This window comes from Panthera uncia, unplaced genomic scaffold, assembly GCF_023721935.1.
Source record: "Panthera uncia isolate 11264 unplaced genomic scaffold, Puncia_PCG_1.0 HiC_scaffold_249, whole genome shotgun sequence".
Lineage (NCBI taxonomy): Eukaryota > Metazoa > Chordata > Mammalia > Carnivora > Felidae > Panthera > Panthera uncia.
Window position 1 is genome coordinate 31,979 of NW_026059226.1, and position 23,402 is coordinate 55,380.

Here is a 23,402-nt window from a genome sequence, read left to right on the forward strand (position 1 = left end):
TGATTCTCTGAGTAGTGTCTTTTTTTTCATGTAAATTATTTATTCTTAGCTTTTAGAAATGTAATTTCAGTTTTTCTCCTAAGCTGTTAATGATTTCTCCAGCTGCTTCCTGCTCTGAAACATCAGGTGGCAAAATCTCCCAAGATCTCTGCATTGCTATGTACATAGTGATTTTTGGATATATCCAACTGGGATTCTGCTTTTGAAATTTCAATGCGCCCATTTAGAACATTAGTGTATACTCTAGGGGGATTGAAATATTTTGTTCTTCTGATTATGCAAGTGTTGTAGAGTTCCATTTAACTTGTGACCAATAGGATATCGACTGCATCTCTCAAAGGGAATTAATTCATGTCTTTTTCATGGTTCATGGTTCTTGACTTGCTTTAGCAATATGAAGGAATAAGAACTATCATATATTTATTTTAGTTCACCCTTTCCTGACTCTGATTATGTGCTTCTCGTCATTAGACATATTTCTAAACAATTTTCATCATCTGTATAGTTTCACTACCTACTGTTTGCAGCAAAAAGAAAGAAAGAAAAAAAAAGAAAAACAACAACAACAACAAAACACTGGGTACTTATAGATAAGGCTAGTATTCAGCTGATATGTGCCAGTAAGATTATCCTGGTTCGTAAAACATTGAAACACATCTTTGGATTGGTATATTGTCTCCTCTCTGAATCCTCTGTACATGATGATTCATGGGAACAGGAGCTTTCATATAGTACTATACTATTTGTTACATACTTAAAATACCAAAAACCCTCTAATGACTTCCCTTTTAAAAATATCAAAACCCCCTTTAATAACCCTTTCTCCCATTATCACATTTGGATGTGACATGATTTGCTGTTGGCGTCTGTCTTCCACCTAGCCCTAAGCAGTCTCAACAGAAGCCGCTTGAAGTTCTTTTCTGGCTTGGTGGGAAGGGACAGGAGTGGGGTGGGAGGGAAGGGCAGAACGTGAAGAAAAGGACAGGCTGAGCAGGAAAAGGGAGTCAATCCTCTCTGAAGAAGTAAGGAGGGAGAGAGTGGGATATTTTAATGTTCACCAGGATCATCTAATCTTTTAAAAAGTTATTATGAAATATTTTAGACATACCAGAAGATATAAAAATAATAGTTCCAATTTCAGACAACATGGAGGAGATGTACTTGTCCCTATTTCTTCCACAAAGTACAGTCAAATCCTAGAAATTGTATCTAAAACAAACATTAGGAGATGGAGAGGTGGATGGAAGAAGGCAGATGAGCTGCGGAGCCTGGGGCCTGAGTAACACACAGTGGTGAGTTCCTTGGGTTTCTTTTTCTTTTCTTTTTTTCTTTTTCTTTTTTTTTTTTAAGCTCAAATATCCTGAACTGGGTGCTGGAGAAGCTACAATCCCAAACATTAATGGTAAAGACAACAAAAGCTCCAGCAAAATCTCCCTCTCTCTAGCTAAAGGACTAGGACACAGGCAGCCTAGCAAGACAAAAAACTTTTAGACAGTAACTGCCTACTTTAGTCTAACACCCTGGATAAAACTGTGGCCCCACCCTTACTCCCTACCCTGTAAGCAAAGGTTTCTCTGGCTATAATGAGGCTCCTCTCCTCCCTGCTGTGATAATGTCAGAGAAGTTCTTTTGGGCAGCCAGCCCTTGCATGACTACCCAATATTAATGAGAGCCACCTCCCACAGTGTCATTGAAGGTCATATAGGGACCTGGACTTCCATTCCCTACATTATAGTAATGAGGCACTTCTTTCCCTTCCCAGGAGGATAGTATCAGAGAAGGTCCTGTGGATATCCAGGACTTTTACCACTGATCTGTCTTCTTGCACCATCAGTGGAGGAGGCTATGTGGAGAACAGTAAAGAGTGCCCTCCTCTTCTAAGCCAAGGTGGTGTCACTGGAGGCCTAGTGGGGACCCTAAACTTCTACCCCCCCCCCCCAGTATCAATAAGGCATAATTCCCCCTTTTCCACCCTAAGTGTCAAGAGAGGCCAAATAGAGAGTTTAGACTTCCACGTCCACTTGGCAGGAATGAGTCATGGTGTCAGAGAAGGTCTGCTGAGACAGATTTAAATAGGATGCAGACTCTCATAACATACTGTCCCAAATGTCCAAGAATCAAGAAAACTTCAACCTGAATGAGAAAAGAGAATCAACATATGTGAATGCCAAGGTGAAACAGACGCTGGAATGATCTGGTGGATTTTCAAGCAGCTACCATGTAACTGCTTCAAGAAGGAAGCACTTATAAACATTGGAAAAAATGAAAAAGACTATTTCAGCAAAGAAATAGAAAATCTTAACAAATAAATGGAAGGTATAAAGAAGAACCAAATGGAAATTTTATACCTGAACAACACAGTAACTCACTGGATGGACTCAACAGTAAAATTGAAAGGATGGAGGTGGAAAACATTCAGTGAACTTGAAGACAGAGCAATTGAAGTTACCTGATCTGCACAACAGGAAGAAAATAGACTAAAAGATACAATGAACCCCAGGGACCTGTAGGACTACATGAAAAGATCTAATGTTTATGTCATTAGAGATCCAGGAGCAAAAAAGAGTATGGGGCTAAAAAAGTATTCAAACAAATAATGACTGAAAATTCCCCAAATTTGGCAAGAGCTAAAAATCTACAAATTCTAGAAGATGATGAAACCCAGACAGGATAAACCCAAATAAATTTGCAACAAGGCACATCATAATGAAACTTTTGAAAACTAAGGACAAAGGAAAATATCTTAAAGCAATGAGAGAGAAAACATATCTTACTTATAGGGAAATAACAAGTCAAATAATAGTGGATTTCTCATTAGAAATCATGGTACCACCAGAAACCATGGAAGTGGATCAACATTTGCTAGTGCTAAAAGGGAAAAACCCATCAATCTAAAATTCTATATTTAGTGAAAATGTCCTTTAGGAAGAAAGAGAAATCAAGACATTCTCAGGTGAAGAAAAATGAAGAGACTATGTTGCCAGCAGACCTATCCTAAAAGAAAAGCTAAAGAAAATTCTTGAAACAATGAAAATGATAAAAGGAAAGTTGGAACACCAGGAAGGAAAAAGGAACAATAGAAAGAGTAAAAATAAGGATAGATGCAATAGAAGTTTCTTTTCATCTTGAGTATTCTAAATTAGGTTTGATGATTGAGGAAAAATGATAACATCTGATGTGGTTCCCAGTATATGTAGAAGTTATGTGTAATTTAAGGCAACTATAAACAGGAGTAAAGGGACCTATGGAGGTAAGCATTCTACATTTCTCTGGAACTCCTAAAATGTTAACACTGATAGACTGTGTAAGTCATATGAATAATGTAATACTTAATACTTACCTAATAAAGCTACTTTGTGAGTTACATTCAAGAAGCACCATAGATAAATAAAATGGAATTTAAGACATTTTAGTAACACAAAGTTGGGAAAAAGAAAATAGAGAACCAAAAACAAAAAACCAAAAGCAGCCTTAAGCCCTTATATAATAACAATTAACTTTAGAGTAAATGGTCTAAATAAACCAGTTAAAGGTAGAGATTGACAGAATAGATTTAAAAAAACATCACCCCATTATATGCTATACAAAAAACTCACTTGAAACTTAACAAGGTAAGTCAGTCAAAAGTAAAAGGATGTTTGTGTATATCATGCAAGTATTAATCAGAAGGAAGCAGGAGTGGTGATATTAGTATCCCATAAAGTAGGCTTCAGAGCAAAGATTTCTACCAGAGACAGAGAGGTCTATTACCTAACAATGAGAGAAACCTTAACAAACTTAAAGAATTGAAATCCTACAACGTATGTTCTCTGATCACAATAGAATCAAACTAGAATAAGAGAAAGATAACAGAAAAATCTCCCACATCTGGAAACTAAACAGCATACTCCTTTTTAACCCGTGGGTCTATGAGAACCTCTCAAGGAAATTTAAAACTGCCTCAAACTAAATGAAAATACACCATACCAAGATGTGTGGGATGCAGCTAAGAGAGTGCTGCAAGGGAAATTGATGACACTGAATGCATCCATTAGAAAAGAGGAAGATTTTCAAATCAAGAATATCCTACCTCAAGAACCTAGAAAAAGAGCAAAATAAACCCAAAGTAAGCAGGAGAAAATAACGAAGATAAGAGCAGAAATAATTGAAAATGAAAGCAGAAAACAATAGAGGAAAATTAGTAAAATAAAAAGGTGGTTCTTTGAAAAGATTAGTAAAATTGACAGCCCCACTCTTGTCAAACTGACAAAACACACACACACACACGATTACCAACATTGGAAGTAAAATGGGATGAAACCACAGACTTTGCAGACATCAAAAGGATAATACTACAAACAACTCTACAAACATAAATTTGACAACTTAAATGAAACAGACCAATTCCTCAAACCACAGCTCACACACTAGGAGATAGATTATTTGAATAATCCTAAAAATACATTAAAGAAATTGAAGAATTAATCTGAATTGAGGAATTATAATTAAATTTTGAAAGAGAAATCTCCAGGCTTCATTGGAGATGGGTTTCATTGGAGAATTCCACCGAATATTTACAGAAGAATTCATACAAATTCTTTGCAGTCTTTTCTAGAAAAAAGAAAAGGAAGGGAGGCTTCCAACTTATCTTATGAGGCTATTATTACCCTGGTACCAAATCAGACAGGCAGTACAAAGAAAGAAAACCACAGACTAACATTCATGAATATAGATGAAAAAATCCTTAACAAAATATTAGCAAATAAAATTCAGCAATTCATAAAAGGAATTATACACCGTGACCAAGTGGGGTTTATCCCAAGAATGCAAGCTTGGTTCAGTAGTTGAAAGCAACCAATGGAATCCACTGTAATAAGAGGCTAAATGAGAAAAATCAAATTTCACGAAGTCTAGCACCTTCTTATGGTAAAAATCTAGAAATCGAGGAGGCCTTCCTCAACTTGATAAAGACTTTTGTACATATGTATCCATCCTGAACAATATATACTTTTGTTCACTAAGATTTTACACTTCATATTATACTGTATATATTCAGCAATTAACTTTTTACTCAACGTTATATGTGTGGAATTAATCCATGTAGATTGTATTGTTTTAGTTTTAATTTTTTTCTGACTGTAAGACTTTTATTTTTTCCTACTGTAAGACTACACCAGTTTATCCATTTCCCTGTTAATGCTAAATTTGCTTCCTTTTCTTTTCTTTTTTTCCCCCGTATTACAAAAGATGCTGCTAAAAACATTCTTGTCTAGGAGGTGAGTTGCTGAATGATGGCATGCAAATCTTTAACTTTACCAGATATTCCCATGTTGGTTACTCTAATGCACCTTCCCCAACATCTAAGAGAGTTCCTATTTTCCTGCATCTTCACTAGTAAGTGGAACTTACAGTCTTTTTATTGCTAGTCCATTGACTGTTAATGTTAACTCATTTTTGTATATAATTTGAATTTCTCCAATTACTAATGAAGTTGAATATTTTTTGGTAAGTTTAGTGGCCCCATATGGCTCCTCTTCTGTGAATTGCCTATTTATGTTTTGCCTGTTTTATATTGGATTACTATATTTTTCTTATCAATTTGCAAGATTTATTTATTTCAGAATTCTGGTTATTCATTCTTTGTTAACTATGTGTATTACAGGTGTCTTTCTCCAAAGCTATGTCTTGTCTTTTCATTTTAAAATAGTATCTTTTAATGAATAAAGGTTTTTAATATGGTTGAATTTGTCAGTGTTTTTCTATATGGCTTGCATGTTTAATTTTTATATCTTATGGATTCCTTCCCAATCCCATAGTCATAATCTCCCAGATATTCTTCTAAATTCTTTTTGTTTTAATTTTGCTTTTCCCATTTAGGTCTATACTTTCCATGGAGTGGATTTTTGTGTATGATATGAGGTAGGATTGAATTTTTTTTTCCCAGTTGTCCCATCCCTTTTTCTCTCTAATCTGTAAAACCATTTCTTTCATATATTGTTTTCATAAATGCTTGGGTCTCTTTTTGGGCTCTCTGCTCTAACTTACTCTTGTATTTACTATGTATTTGTAATAAGGCTTACAACATGGTAGGACAATAAGAATATTCATATTCTTTAAAATTATCTTGGCTGTTCTTCGCATTTTGCTTTTCCAAGTAATTTTAGAATTTGTTTTTCAAAGTCTGCAAATGCCCTGGCTTGGAGTTGATTACACTTCATTCATAAATTTGAGGAAGCTTGTCTTCTTTATGATATTGGATATCTCTGTCTATAAACATGCTCCATTTGTGTAGGTTTTCTTTAATTTCTTTAAGTTGTATCATTTTCTTTTTAAAGGACACATGTATCTTTAGTGAGATTGAGATTTATTCCTAGGTACCTTTTTTTTTTTCTGGTTATTGTAATTCGAATATCCTTTGATTATATTTTCTGTGAACGGTGTATAGAAATCATGGGTATTTATTCTAACAACACTTTTGTAGATTATTTTAGGATTTCCATCCACATAGCATCATCAAAAATGACGTTTGTCCCCCTTTTCTTTCTATTCCTATTATAATCCTCTTCTTCCTTTTTCTTTTTTCTTCTAAAAAACTGCACTGGAGAGGATCTTCAATACAATGTTGAATACAAGACATTGATAGCATTCTAATCTCACTTCTGGTTTTAAAATATGTATATTTCTAATGCTTCACAATTAAGTATGAGATTTGCTTTAGATTTTTGGCAGATAAACTTTTTTGGAAAAAATGTTTCATTTAATTCCTCATTTAATTCCTGGTTTACTATGAATTTTACCATGAAGAAGTATAGGAAAGAAGTTTTCTTTTTAGAGTATAAAAAATGAGAAATGTATTAATTTAATGATATTAATTATTCAAACCATTTATTGATTTAATGATTTAATGATTTAATGATATTAATTATTCAAACCATTTATTTCCTTTTAGTTTTTTTCTACTCCTACTGAGATGTTTTAAAAAAAAAAAACCTACAGTGATTGGGTTTCTGTCGCTTCCTTCCCTCCCTCCTTCCCTTCCTGGATTATCTGCTGACTATAAAAAAAAAAAATTAGTGGTACATAAAAGAAATGCTTATAGAAGCATCAAAAGTAACATCCCACAAATAAAAAAATAATCAGAATATATATATATTATAATCAAAGTAAGAAGTCAGGATAAAAATCATTAAATGATACATAAAACACCCTTTACATTAAACCAGGTGCATCCCATTACTAAGATATAACAGTCAGGAGTCCTTATGAACTGAATCACATAACATCAAAGTATATAAAGCAAAAAGTGTTAGAAATGTAAGTTATTTTCTATCTGAATCAAACCATTATCATCTTAAAGCAGGAGCGCCTGTTTGGGATTCTTGTGATGAGTAAACTAGATAATGTGTACTGAGTAAGAATATCTCAGACCATAAACTTTTCATTTTAAGCCCACATCCAAAGCGAAAGAAATTTTATTTTATTCTCAGTCAGATCAGAACACTGTCAACCACTTCCATTTCTCCTCTTTTGCTTCTTTAAAATTTATTTATTTTAAAACATTTTAAATTTTTCTTTAATGTTTTTTTATTTATTTTTGAGACAGAGAGAGAGCATGAGCAGGGGAGGGGCAGAGAGAGAGGGAGACACAGAATCTGAAGCAGGCTCCAGGCTCTGAGCCACCAGCACGGAGCCTGACGTGGGGCTTGAACCCACGAACTATGAGATAATGAGCTGAAGTCTGTCGCTTAACTGACTGAGCCACCCAGGCGCCCCTTTATTTACTTTTTTAACCTGGGATTGCATCCCACTTCCAGACGTTACAGAGTTTCAAGACATGGGAGGAGGCATCTGTTTCCTGCATTAATATGAAAGCCTTGGTTGTTACCTGCTCTCCAGCGTCCACGCCTGTATCTCCTGCTGGAACCCTTCATTCTGGCCGCTCCAGGTATGTCAGCCATCTTTTTTTTATGTAACTTTGTTGTGTTCATGAAAGCACGTAATAAACCAGCTTCTTCCTTGTGTCATTCCGGGGCTAGAGGACTGTCTCAGGCCTTCTCTGCCTTGACATTCACACAGTCTTTTTTTCCTGATGAGCTCCCACCACATGGGGATACCAGAGACTCCATGGACAGGCTACCTGGTACAGCTCATAATGGGAAACCAAACAGTGGGCATAAGTGCCTCGCACTCAAATGAGATTTTTATTACATCCCAGACCCTGAGGTTATATCTCTATATAACTCTATATCTCTATAACTCTACACCATGGTCTGCTTACTTGCCATAAGCTTGAAAACCTCTCATGCCCAGGCTCCATCTCAAGTCATTTAAATAGGGATTTGTGGGTATGGAAGCTCAGGCATTGTATTTTTTTTTTTTTTTTTTTTTTTTTTAGTCCCCAGAGTGGTTCTAAGGTGGAGCCAGATTTCAGAACCACTGCTCCTAGAGTGATAATTTCTAGAATGACTGAGGAGTATGGTGGGGGGGGTGCTTTCTGGAATGATTTTCTCAAAAGTTTTTATTTGCCTTCATCCATTTACAAGTGACTGTTTTACCACACTCTAATTAGTATAAAGTGTGTTATAATTTTTTATCACTACTCATTGGATAATTGCCAAATGATTTGTTATTTGGATTATGTTTAATATTTTTCATATGCTTATTTTTGGTTAGTATTTCCTTGTTATGAATTATTGTTCATGCCTTTGTTACATTTTTATCCTGAGATGTTAGTGTTTTATATTCTTGTGAGAGCTATGTCTATTAAATATTAACTATTTGGTCCCCATTAATTATCATAAATTCTGTTTTCTAAAAACATTTCTGTGATGATGGAAAGGCCCAGAAATGTATACATTGTCCCATATGGTTAGCCACTGCTCCGTGTGGCTATGGAGTGACTAAGATATGGTTAAAGACTAAAATGTGGCTAGTGTGATTAAGGAACTGAATTTTTAATTTTACTTTTAGTTCATCTAGATGTAAATAACTACATGTGACTAGTGGTTATCATATGGAATAGTACAGTTCAAAAGGGTCTATCATCACATTTTGGGGTTTTATTGGCCTGACAGTTATTTTGAGAGGTTTTTTTTCCCTTAGAAGTTGTAGTTTCAGTGAATTATAATGAAGAAATGAAAATATGTTTTATGTTACTATATTTTACAAACTTTATCCATGTTCATTATGCCCTGGCGTGTACTCAATTTTTAAAAATCACCAATGAGCCTGGGGGTGGGGGGAGGGCAAGATGGCAGAGAAGCATGGAAGTTCTCTGATTCTCTCATCCCTGAAATGCAGCTAGATCAGCATCAAACCATATTGCACACCTAGAAAATTGATCTGAGGATTAACACAATAATGTGCACAACTTGAGCCCCAGAACTCGGCAGGTACATGGCACAGAAATGGGGAGAGAGAGAAACTGCGGAGGGTGGGGAGCAGTATTTGCAGAAGGAGGACAGAGAAGGGGGGAGAGTACAGGCAAAGTACTCCCCCCAAAAGTAGCTGGAGAGAAAGAGTGGAAGCACCCACAAGTGCCTGAACAAGAAAGGGAGAAAGGAGAAAGGAGAGGGTTTCAATATCATTAGGATTCTATGAACAGGGCAGATCATCAGAAAATCCACAGCCCAATACCTGGCAGGGCTCTGGTGGGAGAGGCAAATCCCCAGGAGCTGAAAGTGAGGTCTGAGGGGCCCACTGGCCACACAGGGAGAAGCAGTTCCCCTGCTACTCTGCTAGGAGGGCAGATAGTGGAGGCCGTATGGCCTCCCCACAGGCAAAGGTCTCAGTGGTCCCTTGAGAACACCATTGCTGGTATTGGAACAAAAACGCCAGGGTGCAGTGAAACTTAACCTGAGTTGTGTGTTGTGATTTACCCTAATCCCTGAAATTCTGCCACTACACGATCTCATGAACTTATTCTGGGGCAAGCATCCAGCCACAACCTCTGAGCCTCTACAGCAGCATGATTGCAGGAATGTTCCTGGGGGCAAGCCAGCAGCATCCTGTCCCATCATTACTCAGCGAGTCCCTTCCCAAGAGGGTTGGAGCGAGCCCAAGTTGCACAGCCCTCAGAAGTGAGGAGTTTGGAAACACAGCCCCATCTGAGATAAAATTCAGAAGGGAGGTGCCACCTGACAGGCTGACTGCTTAGAGGCAGACAGTGTAAAAGTGGGGAGTGGACGGAAGCCAGATAAACAGAAGGGGTGCTTGATTGCTGTGGGAGAGACCACAGAGTTCTGATGCTAGAGACTGAGAAGCTGGGAGACGCCATTTTCACCTCTACTGCAGATGTGCACACATGTACATGTGTACCACACCCATCTGTCCCAGCAAGCTAAGCAGCACCACCTAATGGAGAACAGAGCCATTACGCCAAGCGCCATCCACCTGCACCAACCAAGCCCTAGAGGACCACCACAAGTCTCTCCGTCTGCTTAGTGTATAGACTATAAAGTGCTTCATAGTTTGACTTCTAGGGAAAACTGGATGTAATTTCATTCAGATTTCATTCTGTTCACTGGGCCATCTATTTGGGGTTTTTTGTTTGTTTTGTGTTTTTTTTTCTTTTCTTATTTTTTGATATAGAAAGAGAAAAATTTTTACTTTCTTTTTTTATATAAAAATTTTTAAAAAATGTTTTTACTATATTTTTTATTATTTTTTGGAAATTTATTTTTTATGTTATTTTACCTTCTCCAATTCATTTCATTCTGTTTTATTGTATACATTTTCTTAAATGTTTTCTTACCTTTTTTTCTTTTTCTTTTCTTTGCCTTTTTTCTCTATTCAGTTGAACTTCTTCTAACAACCAGACCAAAATATACCTAGGATCTAGGTATTTGATTTGATTTTTTGTGTTGTTTTTAATCTTTTTAAATTTCATTTTTTATTTTATTAATTATTTTTCTTCCTCCAAAATGACAAAATGAAGAACTTCTCCCCAAAAGAAAGAACAGAAGAAATGACAGCCAGGGACTTAATCAACACAGATATAAACAAGATGTCTAAACTAGAATTCAGAATCATAATAAGAATACTAGCTGGGGTTTAAAAAAGCATAGAATCCTTTATGCAGAAGTAAAAAAAAAAAGTAAAATCTAGTCAGGACAAAATTAAAAATGCCATAACTGAAATGCAATCTTCAATCAATGCCACAGTGGCAAGGATAGATGAAGCAGAGCAGCAAATCAGTGATATGGAAGACAAAATTATGGGGAATAAAGAAGCAGAAAAAAAGAGGGAAACTAAGGCAAAGAGCACAATATAAGAATTAGAGAACTCAGTGACTCACTAAAAAGAGATAACATCCAAAGCATAGGACTACCAGGAGATGAAGAGAAAGGAAAAGGAGTGGAAGGTTTATGTGAGCAAATCATAGTGAAAAACTTTCCTAACCTGGGGAAAGACACAGACATCAAAATCCAAGAAGCACAGAGAACTTCTATTAGATTCACCAAAACCAACCATCAACAAGGCATATCATAGTCAAATTCACAAAATACACATACAAGGAAAGAATTATGAAAGCAGCAAGGGAAAAAAAGTCCTTAACCTATAAGGGAAGACAGATCAGGTTTGCAGCAGACCTATCCACAGAAACTTGGCCAGCCAGAAAGGAGTGGCGGGATATATTCAATGTGCTGAAATGGAAAAATATGCAGCCAAGAATTCTTTATCCAGCAAGACTGTCATTAAGACTAGAAGGAGAAATAAAGTTTCCCAGACAAAAACTAAAGGAATTTGTGACCACTAAGTCAGCCCTGCAAGAAATTTTAAGGGGGACTCTCTGAGAGGAGAAAAGATGAAACAAAACAAAAAAGACCAAAAGCAAGGACCAGAGAACACTACCAGAAACTCCAACTCTACAGGCAACACAATGGCAATAAATTCATATCTTTCAATACTCACTATAAATATCAATGATCTAAATGTTCCAATCAAAAGGCATAGGTTAACAGAATGGATAATAAAACAAGATCTGTCTATATGCTGTTCATAAGGGAACCATTTTAGACCTAAAGTCACCTTAAGATTGAAAGTAAGGGGATGGAGAACTATCATGCTAACGGTTACCAAAAGAAAGCCGGAGTAGTCATACTTGTATCAGACAATCTAGATTTTAAAATAAAGACTAACGAGATGAAGAAGGGCATTGTATCATAATTGAGGGGTCTGTCCACCAAGAAAATCTAACAGTTATAAACATTTATGCTCCCAATGTGAAACGTCCAAATATATAAATCAATTAATCACAAACATAAACTCATTGATAATGATACCATAATAGTATAGGACTTCAACACCCCACTTACAGCAATGGACAGATCATCTAAACAGAAAATCAATAAGGAAACAATGACTTTGAATGACACACTGGACCAGATGGACTTAACAGATATATTCAGAACATTTCATCCTAAAGCAGCAGAATACACATTCTTCTCGAGTGCACATGGAACATTCTCCAGAATAGATCACATACTGGGTCACCAATCAACCCTCAACAGGTTCAAAAAGATCAAGATCATACCATGTGTATTTTTAGATGCTATGAAACCGAAAATCAACCACAAGAAAAAATTTGGAAAAACAACAAACACTTGGAACTTAAAGAATATCCTACTAAAGAATGAATGGGTTAACCAAGAAATTAAAGAGGAAATTAAAAAGTACATGGAAGCCAATGAAGATGATAACACGGCAGCCCAAAACCTCTGGGACGCAGCAAAGGCAGTCATAAGAGGGAAGTATATAGCAATACAGGCCTTCCTTCAGAAGGAAGAAAGGTCTCAGACACACAACCTAACCTTACAGAACCTTAAAGAACTTGAAAATGAACAGCAAATAAAACCCAAAACCAGAAGACAGGAAATAATAAAGATTAGAGCAGAAATCAATGATATCGAAATAAAACACACACACACACACACACACACACACACACACACACACACAGTAGAACAGACCAATGAAACCAGGAGCTGGTTCTTTGAAAGAATTAACGAAATCGATAAACCCCTAGCCAGTTTGATGAAAAAGAAAAAGGAAAGGACCCAAATAAATAAAATCAAGAATGAAAGAGGGGAGATCACAACCACCACTGCAGAAATACAAAAATAATAAGAGAATATTATGAGCAACTATATGCCAATAAATTGGGCAATCTGGAAGAAATGGACAAATTCCTAGAAACATATAAACTACCAAAACTGAAACAGGTAGAGATAGAGAATTTTAACAGACCCATAACCAGTAAAGAAATTGAATTAGTAATCAAAAATCTCCCAAAAAAACAAGAGTCCAGGGCCAGATGGCTTTCCAGGGGAATTCTACTAAACATTTAAAAAAGAGTTAACTCCTATTCTTTTGAAGCTGTTCTAAAAAATAGAAATGGAAGAAAACTTTCAAACTCATTCTATGAGGCCAGCATTACCTTGATTCCAAAACCAGACAAAGTCCCCACTAAGAAGGAGAACTATAGTCCAATTTACCTGATGAGCATGGATGAAAAATTCTCAACAAGATAATAGCCAACCAGATCCAACAATGAATTAAAAGAATTATTCACTGTGATCAATTGGGATTTATACCTGGGATGCATGGCTGGTTCAATATCCACAGATCAATTAGTGTAATACATCACATTGATAAAAGAAAGGACAAGAACCACATGATCCTCTCAGTAGACACAGAAAGCATTTTACAAAATGCAGCATCCTTTCTTGATAAAAACCCTCAAAAAAAGTAGGGATAGAAAGATCACACCTCAAGTTCATAAAAGCCATACATGAAAGACTCACCGCTAATATTATCCTCAATGGGTAAAAACTGAGAGCTTTCCCCCTACTAAGGTTAGGAACACAACAGGGATATCCACTCTCGCCACTGTTATTCACCATAGTATTGGAAGTCCTAGCCTCAGCAATCAGAAAACACAAAGAAATAAAAGGTATCCAAATAAGCAAGAAAGAAGTCAAACTTTCACTCTTTGCAGATGACATGCTACTCTATATGGAAAACCCAAAAGATTCCACCAAAAAACTTCTAGAACCGATCCATGAATTCAGCAAAGTTGCAGGATATAAAATCAGTGCACAGAAATCCGTTGCATTTCTATACACCAATAATGAAGCAGCAGAAAGAGAAATCAAGGAATTGATCCCATTTACAATTGCATCAGAAGCCATAAAATACCTAGGAACAAACCTAACCAAAGAGGTAAAAAACCTACATACTGACAAGTATAGAAAGCTTATGAAAGAAATTGAAGGAGACACAAAAAATGGAAAAAGATTCTATGCTCCTGGATAGGAAGAACAAATATTGTTAAAATGCCGATGCTACCCAAAGCAATCTACATATTCAATGCAATCCCTATCAAATAACACCAACGTTCTTCACAGAGCCAGAACAAACAATCCTAAAATTTGTATAGAACCAGAAAAGCCCCCAAATAGCCAAAGCAATCCTGAAAAAGAAAAAGCTGGAGGCATCACAGTCCCGGACTTCAAGCTGTATTACAAAGCTGTAATCATCAAGACAGTATGGTACTGGCACAAAAACACACTCAGATCAATGGAACAGAATAGAGAACCCAGAAATGGGCCCACAAACGTATGGCCAACTAATCTTTGACAAAACAGGAAAGAATATCCACTGGAATAAAGACAGTCTCTTCAGCAAATGGTGTTGGGAAAACTGGACAGCGACATGCAGAAAAATGAACCCGGACCACTTCCTTACACCATACACAAAAATAAACTCAAAATGGACGAAAGACCTAAATGTAAGACAGGAAGCCATCAAAATCCCCGAGGAGAAAGCAGGCCAAAACCACTTTGACCTTGGCCGCAGCAACTTGTTACTCAACACATGTCTCCATCTCCAGAGGCAAGGGAAACAAAAGCAAAAATGAACTATTGAGACCTCATCAAGATAAAAACCTTCTGCACAGTGAAGGAAACAATCGCAAAACTAAAAGGCAATCAACGGAATGGGAGAAGATATTTGCAAATGACATATCAGATAAAGGGCTAGTATCCAAAATTTATAAAGAACTTATCAAACTCAACACCCAAAAAACAAATAATCCAGTGAAGAAGTGGGCAAAAGACATGAGTAGACAGTTTTCAAAAGAGGACATCCAGATGGCTGACAGACACATGAAAAAATGCTCCACATCACTCATCACCAGGGAAATACAAATCAAAACCACAATGAGATACCACCTCACACCAGTCAGAATGGCTAAAATTAAACTCAGGCAACAACAGATGTTGGCGAGGATGCAGAGAAAGAGGATCTCTTTTGCACTGCTGGTGGGAATGCAAACTGGTGCAGCCACTCTGGAAAACAGTATGGAAGTTCCTCAAAAAATTAAAACTAGGACTACCCTATGACCCAGCAATTACACTACCAGGTATTTATTCAAAGGATACAGGTGTGCTGTTTCAAAGGGGCACATGCACCCCAATGTTTATAGCAGCACTATTGACAATAGCCAAAGTATGGAAAGAGCCCAAATGTGGTATAAAATTTTGCTACCTTTACACATTCAATTTTACTAATTACATTATTTATACTAAGATATATCTTCTTTATTAACTTGCTCTGTCATAGATGATACTGGCATTTTAGCATGTCATTGTAGTTTTATTTCTGTCTCTTCTTAGCAAATAGTTTTTTGCTACGTAAATTTTGAGGTTACGTTAATCAACTCATAAATGCTCAGGATTATTATGTTATTACGGGTTTCAACTTGTTACAATATAAAGGGATCCTTGTTTGTTTCATTGAATCCTTTTTGCTTTGAACTTTCCTTTGACAATATTGGTGCCACCTCTTATTTTTGTTGGCCTGATACATTTTATTCCACTTTTTAATTTTTTTCTATGTAATTTGATTTTAGTCTCACTGTTGTAAGAACCACACAGTTGGATGTTCTTTAACTCATTCGGAGTCTCTGACTCTTCAGTTATGAAGCAAAGCTATTTTTATTTCTTTTTAATGCAGATAAATGCAGTCCTATTTCTGTCACTTCATTTTATATGTTTTATGGTGAGTTTGAGACTGTGTGTTTTTGCTGTTTCACTTGTGGGTTTATGTCTTTTGCTATTTATTTTGCTCTTTCCGTTTACACTGATTTGGAAGGTATGTTTTCCACTACTCTGATGTGATTCGTGGAATTTAAAATGTTTTTATTCCCCTCGCCCCATCCTTTATCCCCATAATTATAAATTTAATTAGGACTCGGTTTACAGGCGATGACCCCTCTTTTTGCCAAATAAATTTTCAAGAGCTGTTTCGGCCTTATATTCAGTATTTATGTTCTTTTATTTCTCTCTGGATTTTTCAGTGGTTTCAGTATTTACTACCAGTTGTTGTATATGATGATTTTCTCCTTGTCGAATTCTTAAAGCCCAAAGGGAAAGTGAGGGAAGGGGAATATTTCAGAAAATAGTCCTACAGTAATGGAAGAATCTGCTTGATTTCTGTATTCCAGTAGAAGAAATGAGAGGTGACAGGTGACTGAACTTGTTAACATTTTGCTAACATTTATTCTATTCCCGGGGTATATTTTCTTTTCTCTTTTCTTTCTGGTCTCCCCAGGATGCTGCATGCAGTGGATAAGAACAGGACTTGGGCATGTGGGCTTACCTTTAGATTTTATTCCTAGTGCCAGTTACTTCTGTTATTGTTGTTTTGTTTGGATTTTATAAGGGGGTCGTCTTTCAGAATCCATTGAATGTGAAGTTAGAATAGGTAGCTGCTTATATGCTACCATATTAACCTGGACACCTGCACCTCCATTTCTAGAAAGCATTACCTTTTTCAAGAGCTCATGAGAATGTCTGTCGGTATTGTATACCACTGCATTCCAAAAAGGTTTGAGGCCATGAAAATTGTGGTACATGCAACTCCATCAACAGAACATGAAAAAGTAAGGATATTAGGGCAAAGAGAAAAAGAGACCGTGTTTAACGTATCAAATGCAAGCCCACATTATTAGAGATGGGTCACAAAAGTAAGCTTCCCAGTAGTCACTGTGAAAACGGGAGCCTGATCACCTCCATAGTGTCAGGATTCGCAGTGACCTTAAGATGAAGTCAAATGGTTGCCTGGGGGAGCACAGCTTTTCTGTAGTGAGACTTCAGAGACATTTCTCCCCACTTCTCCCAAAGGGGGCACTGTGTAAACGTGGGCCACATCCTCCAGGTTTCCAGGCATTAAATAGTCTTGAATGTGACGCAGCTATTTCTTGTGATATCCTCCAGTGTAGACTATGTAATACAGAATCATAAAGCCCGTGTGCCACCCTCCCCTTCAAACAAAAACATATTTTTAGAAGCGTTGTCTAAATATGTAGGGAAGCACTCTGGCACAGTGATGTGAGACTGCGGTCAGAATTCCTGAGTTCAAATTCTGATTCGGCCATTTGCTAGGTTCTGACCTTAGGCAATATTTTTACTGTATTACAATTACCATACAGCATTATATTAGTTTCAGGTGTACAATATAATCATTCAACAATTCTATACATTTTTCAGTGCTCATCATGATAAGTGTACTCTTAATCTCCTTTAATCTATTTCACCCATTCCCTCACCTAGCTCCCCTTAGGCAACCACCAGTTTGTTCTCTATGCTCTGTATTTGAGTGTTGTGTGTGTGTAATACATGTGTGTGTGTATGTATATGCATATACATATAGATGTATGTATATTACCACATTTTCTTCATTCATCTCTCAGTGGATATTTGTGCTGCTTCCGTATCTTGGCTGTCGTGAATAATGCTGCAATAAACATGGGGCACCTGTATCTTTTTGATTTCTTGCTTTCATTTTCTTTGTGTAAATACCCAGTAGTGAAATTACTAGGTCATACGATGATTCTATTTTTAATGTTTTGAAGAACGTCTATGTTGTTTTCCAAGTGGCTGCACCAATTTGCATTCCCACCAACAGTGCACAAAGGTTCCTTCTCCTCCTCATCCTCATCAACAGTTTTTTTTTTTTTTATTCTGGCCATTCTGGCAGGTGTAAAGTGATGTCTCATTGCGATTTTGGTTTGCATTTCCCTAGTGATTAGTGATGTCAAGTGTCTTTTCACGTGTCTGTTGGTCATCTGTATGTCTTCCTCAGAAAAATATCTATTCAGGTCCTTTGCCCATTTCTTAATCAGATTGTCTTTTTGGTGTAGTGTTGTATAAACTCTTTATATTTTTTGGATATTAACCCCTTGTCAGATATATCATTTGCAAATATCCTCTCCCATTCAGTAGGCATCTCTTGGTGTTGTTGATGGTTTCCTTCACTGTACAAAGCTTTTTTTTTGGGTGTTGTCTCAATAGTTTAATTTTGCTTTTGTTTCCCTTGCCTAAGGAGACATATGTAGGAAAATATTTCTATGTTTCAGGTCTCATGCTTAGATTTTTAATCCATTTTGAGTTTATTTTTGTGTACAATGTAAGAAAGTGGTCCATTTTCATTCTTCTGCATATAACTGAGCACTTTTCCCAACACCATTTGTTGAAGAGACTGTCTTCTCCCCATTGCATATTCTTGCCTCCGTGGTCGTAGATGAATTGACCATAAAAGCATAGGTTTATTTGTAGACTTTCTATTATGTTCCATTGATCTATGTGTCTGTTTTTGTGACAGTACTATACTGTTTTGATTGCTACTGCTTTGTAGGATATATTGAAATTTGGGATAATGATATCTCCAGCTTTGTTCTCCTTTATTGCTTTGGTACAAATTTTACTATTATTTGGTCTAGCTCTGTAAAAAATGTTATTTTCATAGGGATTGCATTAAATCTGTGTATTCTTTTGGGTAGTATGGACATTTTACCAATATTGATTCTTATAATTCATGAATAAGGAATACCCATTTGTGTCATTTTCAGTTTATTTCATCAATGCTTTCTAGTTTTTGGAGTACAGGTATTTCACTTCCTTGGTTAAGTTTATTCTTAGGTATTTTATTATTTTTGGCTCAATTGTAATTGGGATTGTTTTCTTAATTTCTCTTTCTGCCATCTCATTATTACTGTATAGAAATACAATAGATTTATATATTTTAATTTTGTATCCCACTACTTCATGGAATTCATTTATTACTCTAGTATTTTTTAGTAAATTTCTTAGGGTTTTCTATATATAGTATCATGTCATCTGCAAATAGTTAAAGTTTTACATCTTCCTTTCCAGTTTGGATGACTTCTGTATTTCTTTTTGTAGAAAAGGGATGTAGGTATGAATGGAGATATGTTTCCTCAAAACCTATTTTGTTGAGAGTTTTTGTCATGAATGGATGTTGTAACTTGTCAAGTGTTTTGTCTGCATCTATTAGGATGATCATATGGTTTTTATCCTTTTTCTTGTAATGTGATATATTGTATTGATTAATTTTGCAAATTTTGAACCACCATTGCTACCCTGGAATAAATCCCACTTGATTGTGGTGAATGATTTTTTGAATGTATTGTTGGATACAGTTTGCTAATAATTTATTGAGGATTTTTGTATCTATATTCAGAGATATTGCCCTGTAGTTTTCTTTTTTGTAGTATCTTTGTCTGGATTTAGTATCAGGGTCCTGCCGGTCTTATAGAATGAATTTGGAAGGCTTCCTTTCTTTCTATTTTTTGGAATACTTTGAGAGGAAAAGGTATTAACTCTTCTTTTCACCTGTGAAGTCATCTTGACCTTAGACAATTTACTCAACTCTGTTTCTTCAACTGCTAGGCTCAGTCATGGAGGGACTGAGGGAAATGTCACTTCACAGAACTGAGAGTGGCATGGGGGCAGGGTGAAGGGATGTAATGAATCAGTTGTACAAAACTCTGCAGGTTTCCAGCCTCAAGTCCCCAATCCCCCATGGTGGGTTTTAGAAGAAAATTAATAATCAGGTGGTGGAAAATTGAAGGAAAAAAAAGTATTGATTCTAGGAGGCACATTTTTTGCATTTTAATATCTTTAAAATAAAGCACATTTTAAAATTGATGGCATGCCATTGTTGAATTGGCAGCATTATTTTTCTTTCTTGGTGGAATATAAAATGATGTTATATATTATAATTTATAACATCTTAGATTCAATAAAATATGGTAGTAATAATTATTGTAAGAGACCAGCTTTTCCTCAGAGGCAGCCAAGATCTGTTTGGGGAGGTAGAATGGATCCCTCTGCACTTCTGGCAATCTAAGAGGGCTGCAGCTGTCCAGTTAGGATTCTGTCAGAGAAGGTGTTCAGAAACATAGCTCTCCCATTTTATGAAGAAGCCCTGCTGGGGCTAAGTCGTGTGTTGTCCATCTTTTCCAAGTCCCTCATAATGAAGGGAAGGAATTGCATGTACCAGGAAACTCCTTTTGTCAACAAGGGAGGAGAGCCAACCCACAAATAAACACAAGAATATGTGATTAGAGGAAGGTAAAGAGCAAGTGGACAGCCTGTTTGGGTCCTCTCCAATGTCACATCCCTATGGTGGGGTGTGTGTGTGTGTGTATTTATATATATATAGTCAGCCAGGACTATTGAGAAGTCATTGCCAGTAGACTTTTCTTCTGACTTTTCCCTCTTGTGTGGTATCACATTGTTGGCAAGGCTGGCCCCAAGTCGAACAGGAAGAATATCAGAGACTACTGTGTTGAAGCACACAAAACCCCACATTGCAGGGGAAGGGCAGACTGAATAGCTATACGTCTCAGTTTGGAAAGAGGCTATATCTACCTTCAGGGGACGTTTACACCCTGTTCCCTCCAGAATTGTCCACGTAAAATGTCTATCGAATGATAAATGCTCTATAAACATAGCTATTTTTACTTCTAGAAGTATTTTTGGTAAGACAGTTTGGAAGATAGGAAGGCTCTATTATGGAAAACCAGAAATACTGTTCTGTTTCATGGTGCCTGGGAGTGCTGGGGTAGGGGAAGACCTAAAAATTCCCTTGTGGGTTGAGTGATCAAGTGTCTCAGCTTGGGGCAGTCTCACTTTATGCCTATTGTCCCAGCAAAATTATAAGTGGGGCACACTTTCACTCTCAAATCATCCTAGTGTAGATACTAATTTAAATGATCACTCTACATGTGGGTTATGTGGGGTCAGTTTTTCCACTTCCATTAATACAAGGTGAGAAATAAAATAATTTAAATATAGAAGGATAAAAATTAAATTAGGAAGATACTTAAAAGTTTAAGAACAAGAATTTCAAAACCAGGAAATTGGGAATAAGAAAAACAAATTGAAAAGAAAAGAATAAATAAGAAATACCATAGTAGACAAATTTTCACATTGGACTTGTTAAATGAAAAGCATTTGAGACACTAAAAGAAAAAAATTTTAATAAGATTTCAAAATAAGTGTTTTTAAAGTGTTACATTAAGACATGTAATGATAAATATTAAAAGACAAAATACCCAAGGATTAAATAAGTTGTAAAACAGGGTAAGAATATAAATAGAAAACAAAACAATAAAAATAGGTCCAGAAAAAGTCACTAAAATAATACATATCTTGGTACATAACACACACATATGTATTTATATTTATAATATATTTATATATACATCATATTTTTCTCTTTAGTAGAATAAGCCAAAAACTAAAAGAGAATGGGGAAAAAATAAAAACTAGGGCATTACTGGAAGTCAGCAAACAGCAAACAACTCTGTGGTCAGGGGGGCTCTCTCACAGTGCAGGGGCCAAGCAGAGTCCCTGGTGGGGGAGAAGTAGCATGAGGGCACCCAGAGAATGACCTGGCTCTTGTAGGGGTCAAGGAAAGGCTGTCCCAAGATGGGCCACTTTGGCATGAAGATTATTTTTGAGTTAAAAACAATCAAAACCCAGAAGATTCAGCAAACGCTCTTTACCTCTCCCTCAACTGCCTAAAAATAACTTAGGTGAAGGACCTGCTCTGGGGCACCCGGGTGGCTCAGTGGGTTAAACGTCCAACTTCAGCTCAGGTCATGGTGTCATGGTTCATGGGTTCCACCCCGAGTGGCTCTGCACTGACAGCTCAGAGCCTGGAGCCTGCTTTGGATTCTGTGTCTCCCTCTTTCTCTGCCCCTACCCTGCTTGCACTCTGTCTCTCTCTAAGATAAATAAACATTAAAAAAAAAAAAAAAGGACTGGCTCAAGGAAGACAGTCATTACCATAGATAACTACATTATGATATAAAACTAGGTTATGGCAGACAGGGAGGAACCTAGCAAGGCCTGTCTGGTCAAAGTCTTCTATGCCCCAGAAAACATGTGTTCATCAAACATTTATTCTTTTTCCTCTTCCTGTGTATGTATTATATTCCTTCCCTTTAAAGTCCCAGACCTCTGCCCCCTTCTCCTTAGTTCACAATGACACATATACCTCATTCTGTCTGACTGCCTTTGGAATCTCATGTCGGTGTGGAGTCCCTGCACTTAGGAAATTAAATTTGATTTTCTTCTGTTAATCTGTCTCATGTCAATCTGATACTTAATCCAGCTGGAAGGACCTTGAAGGGCAGAGGAAATTCTTCCTCCTCACCAGTTGGCATAGTCGGCAGAATAAAATTCCCTGGCTGTACATGAATCAAATGGTCTCTTCTCCCCAATTCCATTAAACATCTTAAAGATTTCTCATAACGGTGTTGGTGAGACACTGCATATTTGCATATATGTTGCTTTGATCTCCAAATGCATAGGTATCGTATGGTTTTGTTTTCAGACTTTTTTGAAAAGTGGTCATGTGTAAAAACCTAAAGTGTCTGATTAATGCAAGCATTCCAATCCCAAACTGTGTTGATAATGAAGTTGTTTACAAAGATGGTGAAATTGACACATAAAGAAAAACTCCTCAGTATAATAATCAGCCTAGCACCAGACAGAGTCTATGGTGTATCGCTGCTTTTTAAAAAAAAAAGCATACGCAGCAAGTTTTGTTGAACAAGAACTATGTAAAATGAGAGCAATTTGATCCACTAATTAGAATGCCTCCATCAAATCACAGTGGCTCAGCTAAGGTCACGTACCACTTGCTTGCATTTAAGGAGGAGAAAGGTCTCCGATTTTATATTTTCTCTTATTTCTTAACATGTGAAAAGCTCTCGGTTTTTTATTAACCCAAGCAGTTGTTGGCATGAGAGATTAGTTCAGCAATTTGATGAGGTGAATTCTGCAGCATGTTAAATTAGAATCCGAGACATTAAAGCCCCAAATCTAATTTCACCCTAGTTTATAGGGTTCTCTTGAAAATTCTGTTATCCTAATGCATACCTCTAATTCTCTAACTCCTATAAGAAATAGCAATTCCTACCAAATGCAAAGTCAAAAATATCCTCAATTGCCACTGTGGAATATTTAAGTTCTATATTTACTGGATCTTTGAGATTAGGTGCCGAGATCCAATCTAATTTTTCCTGAAATTGCAGTCCTTGTAAA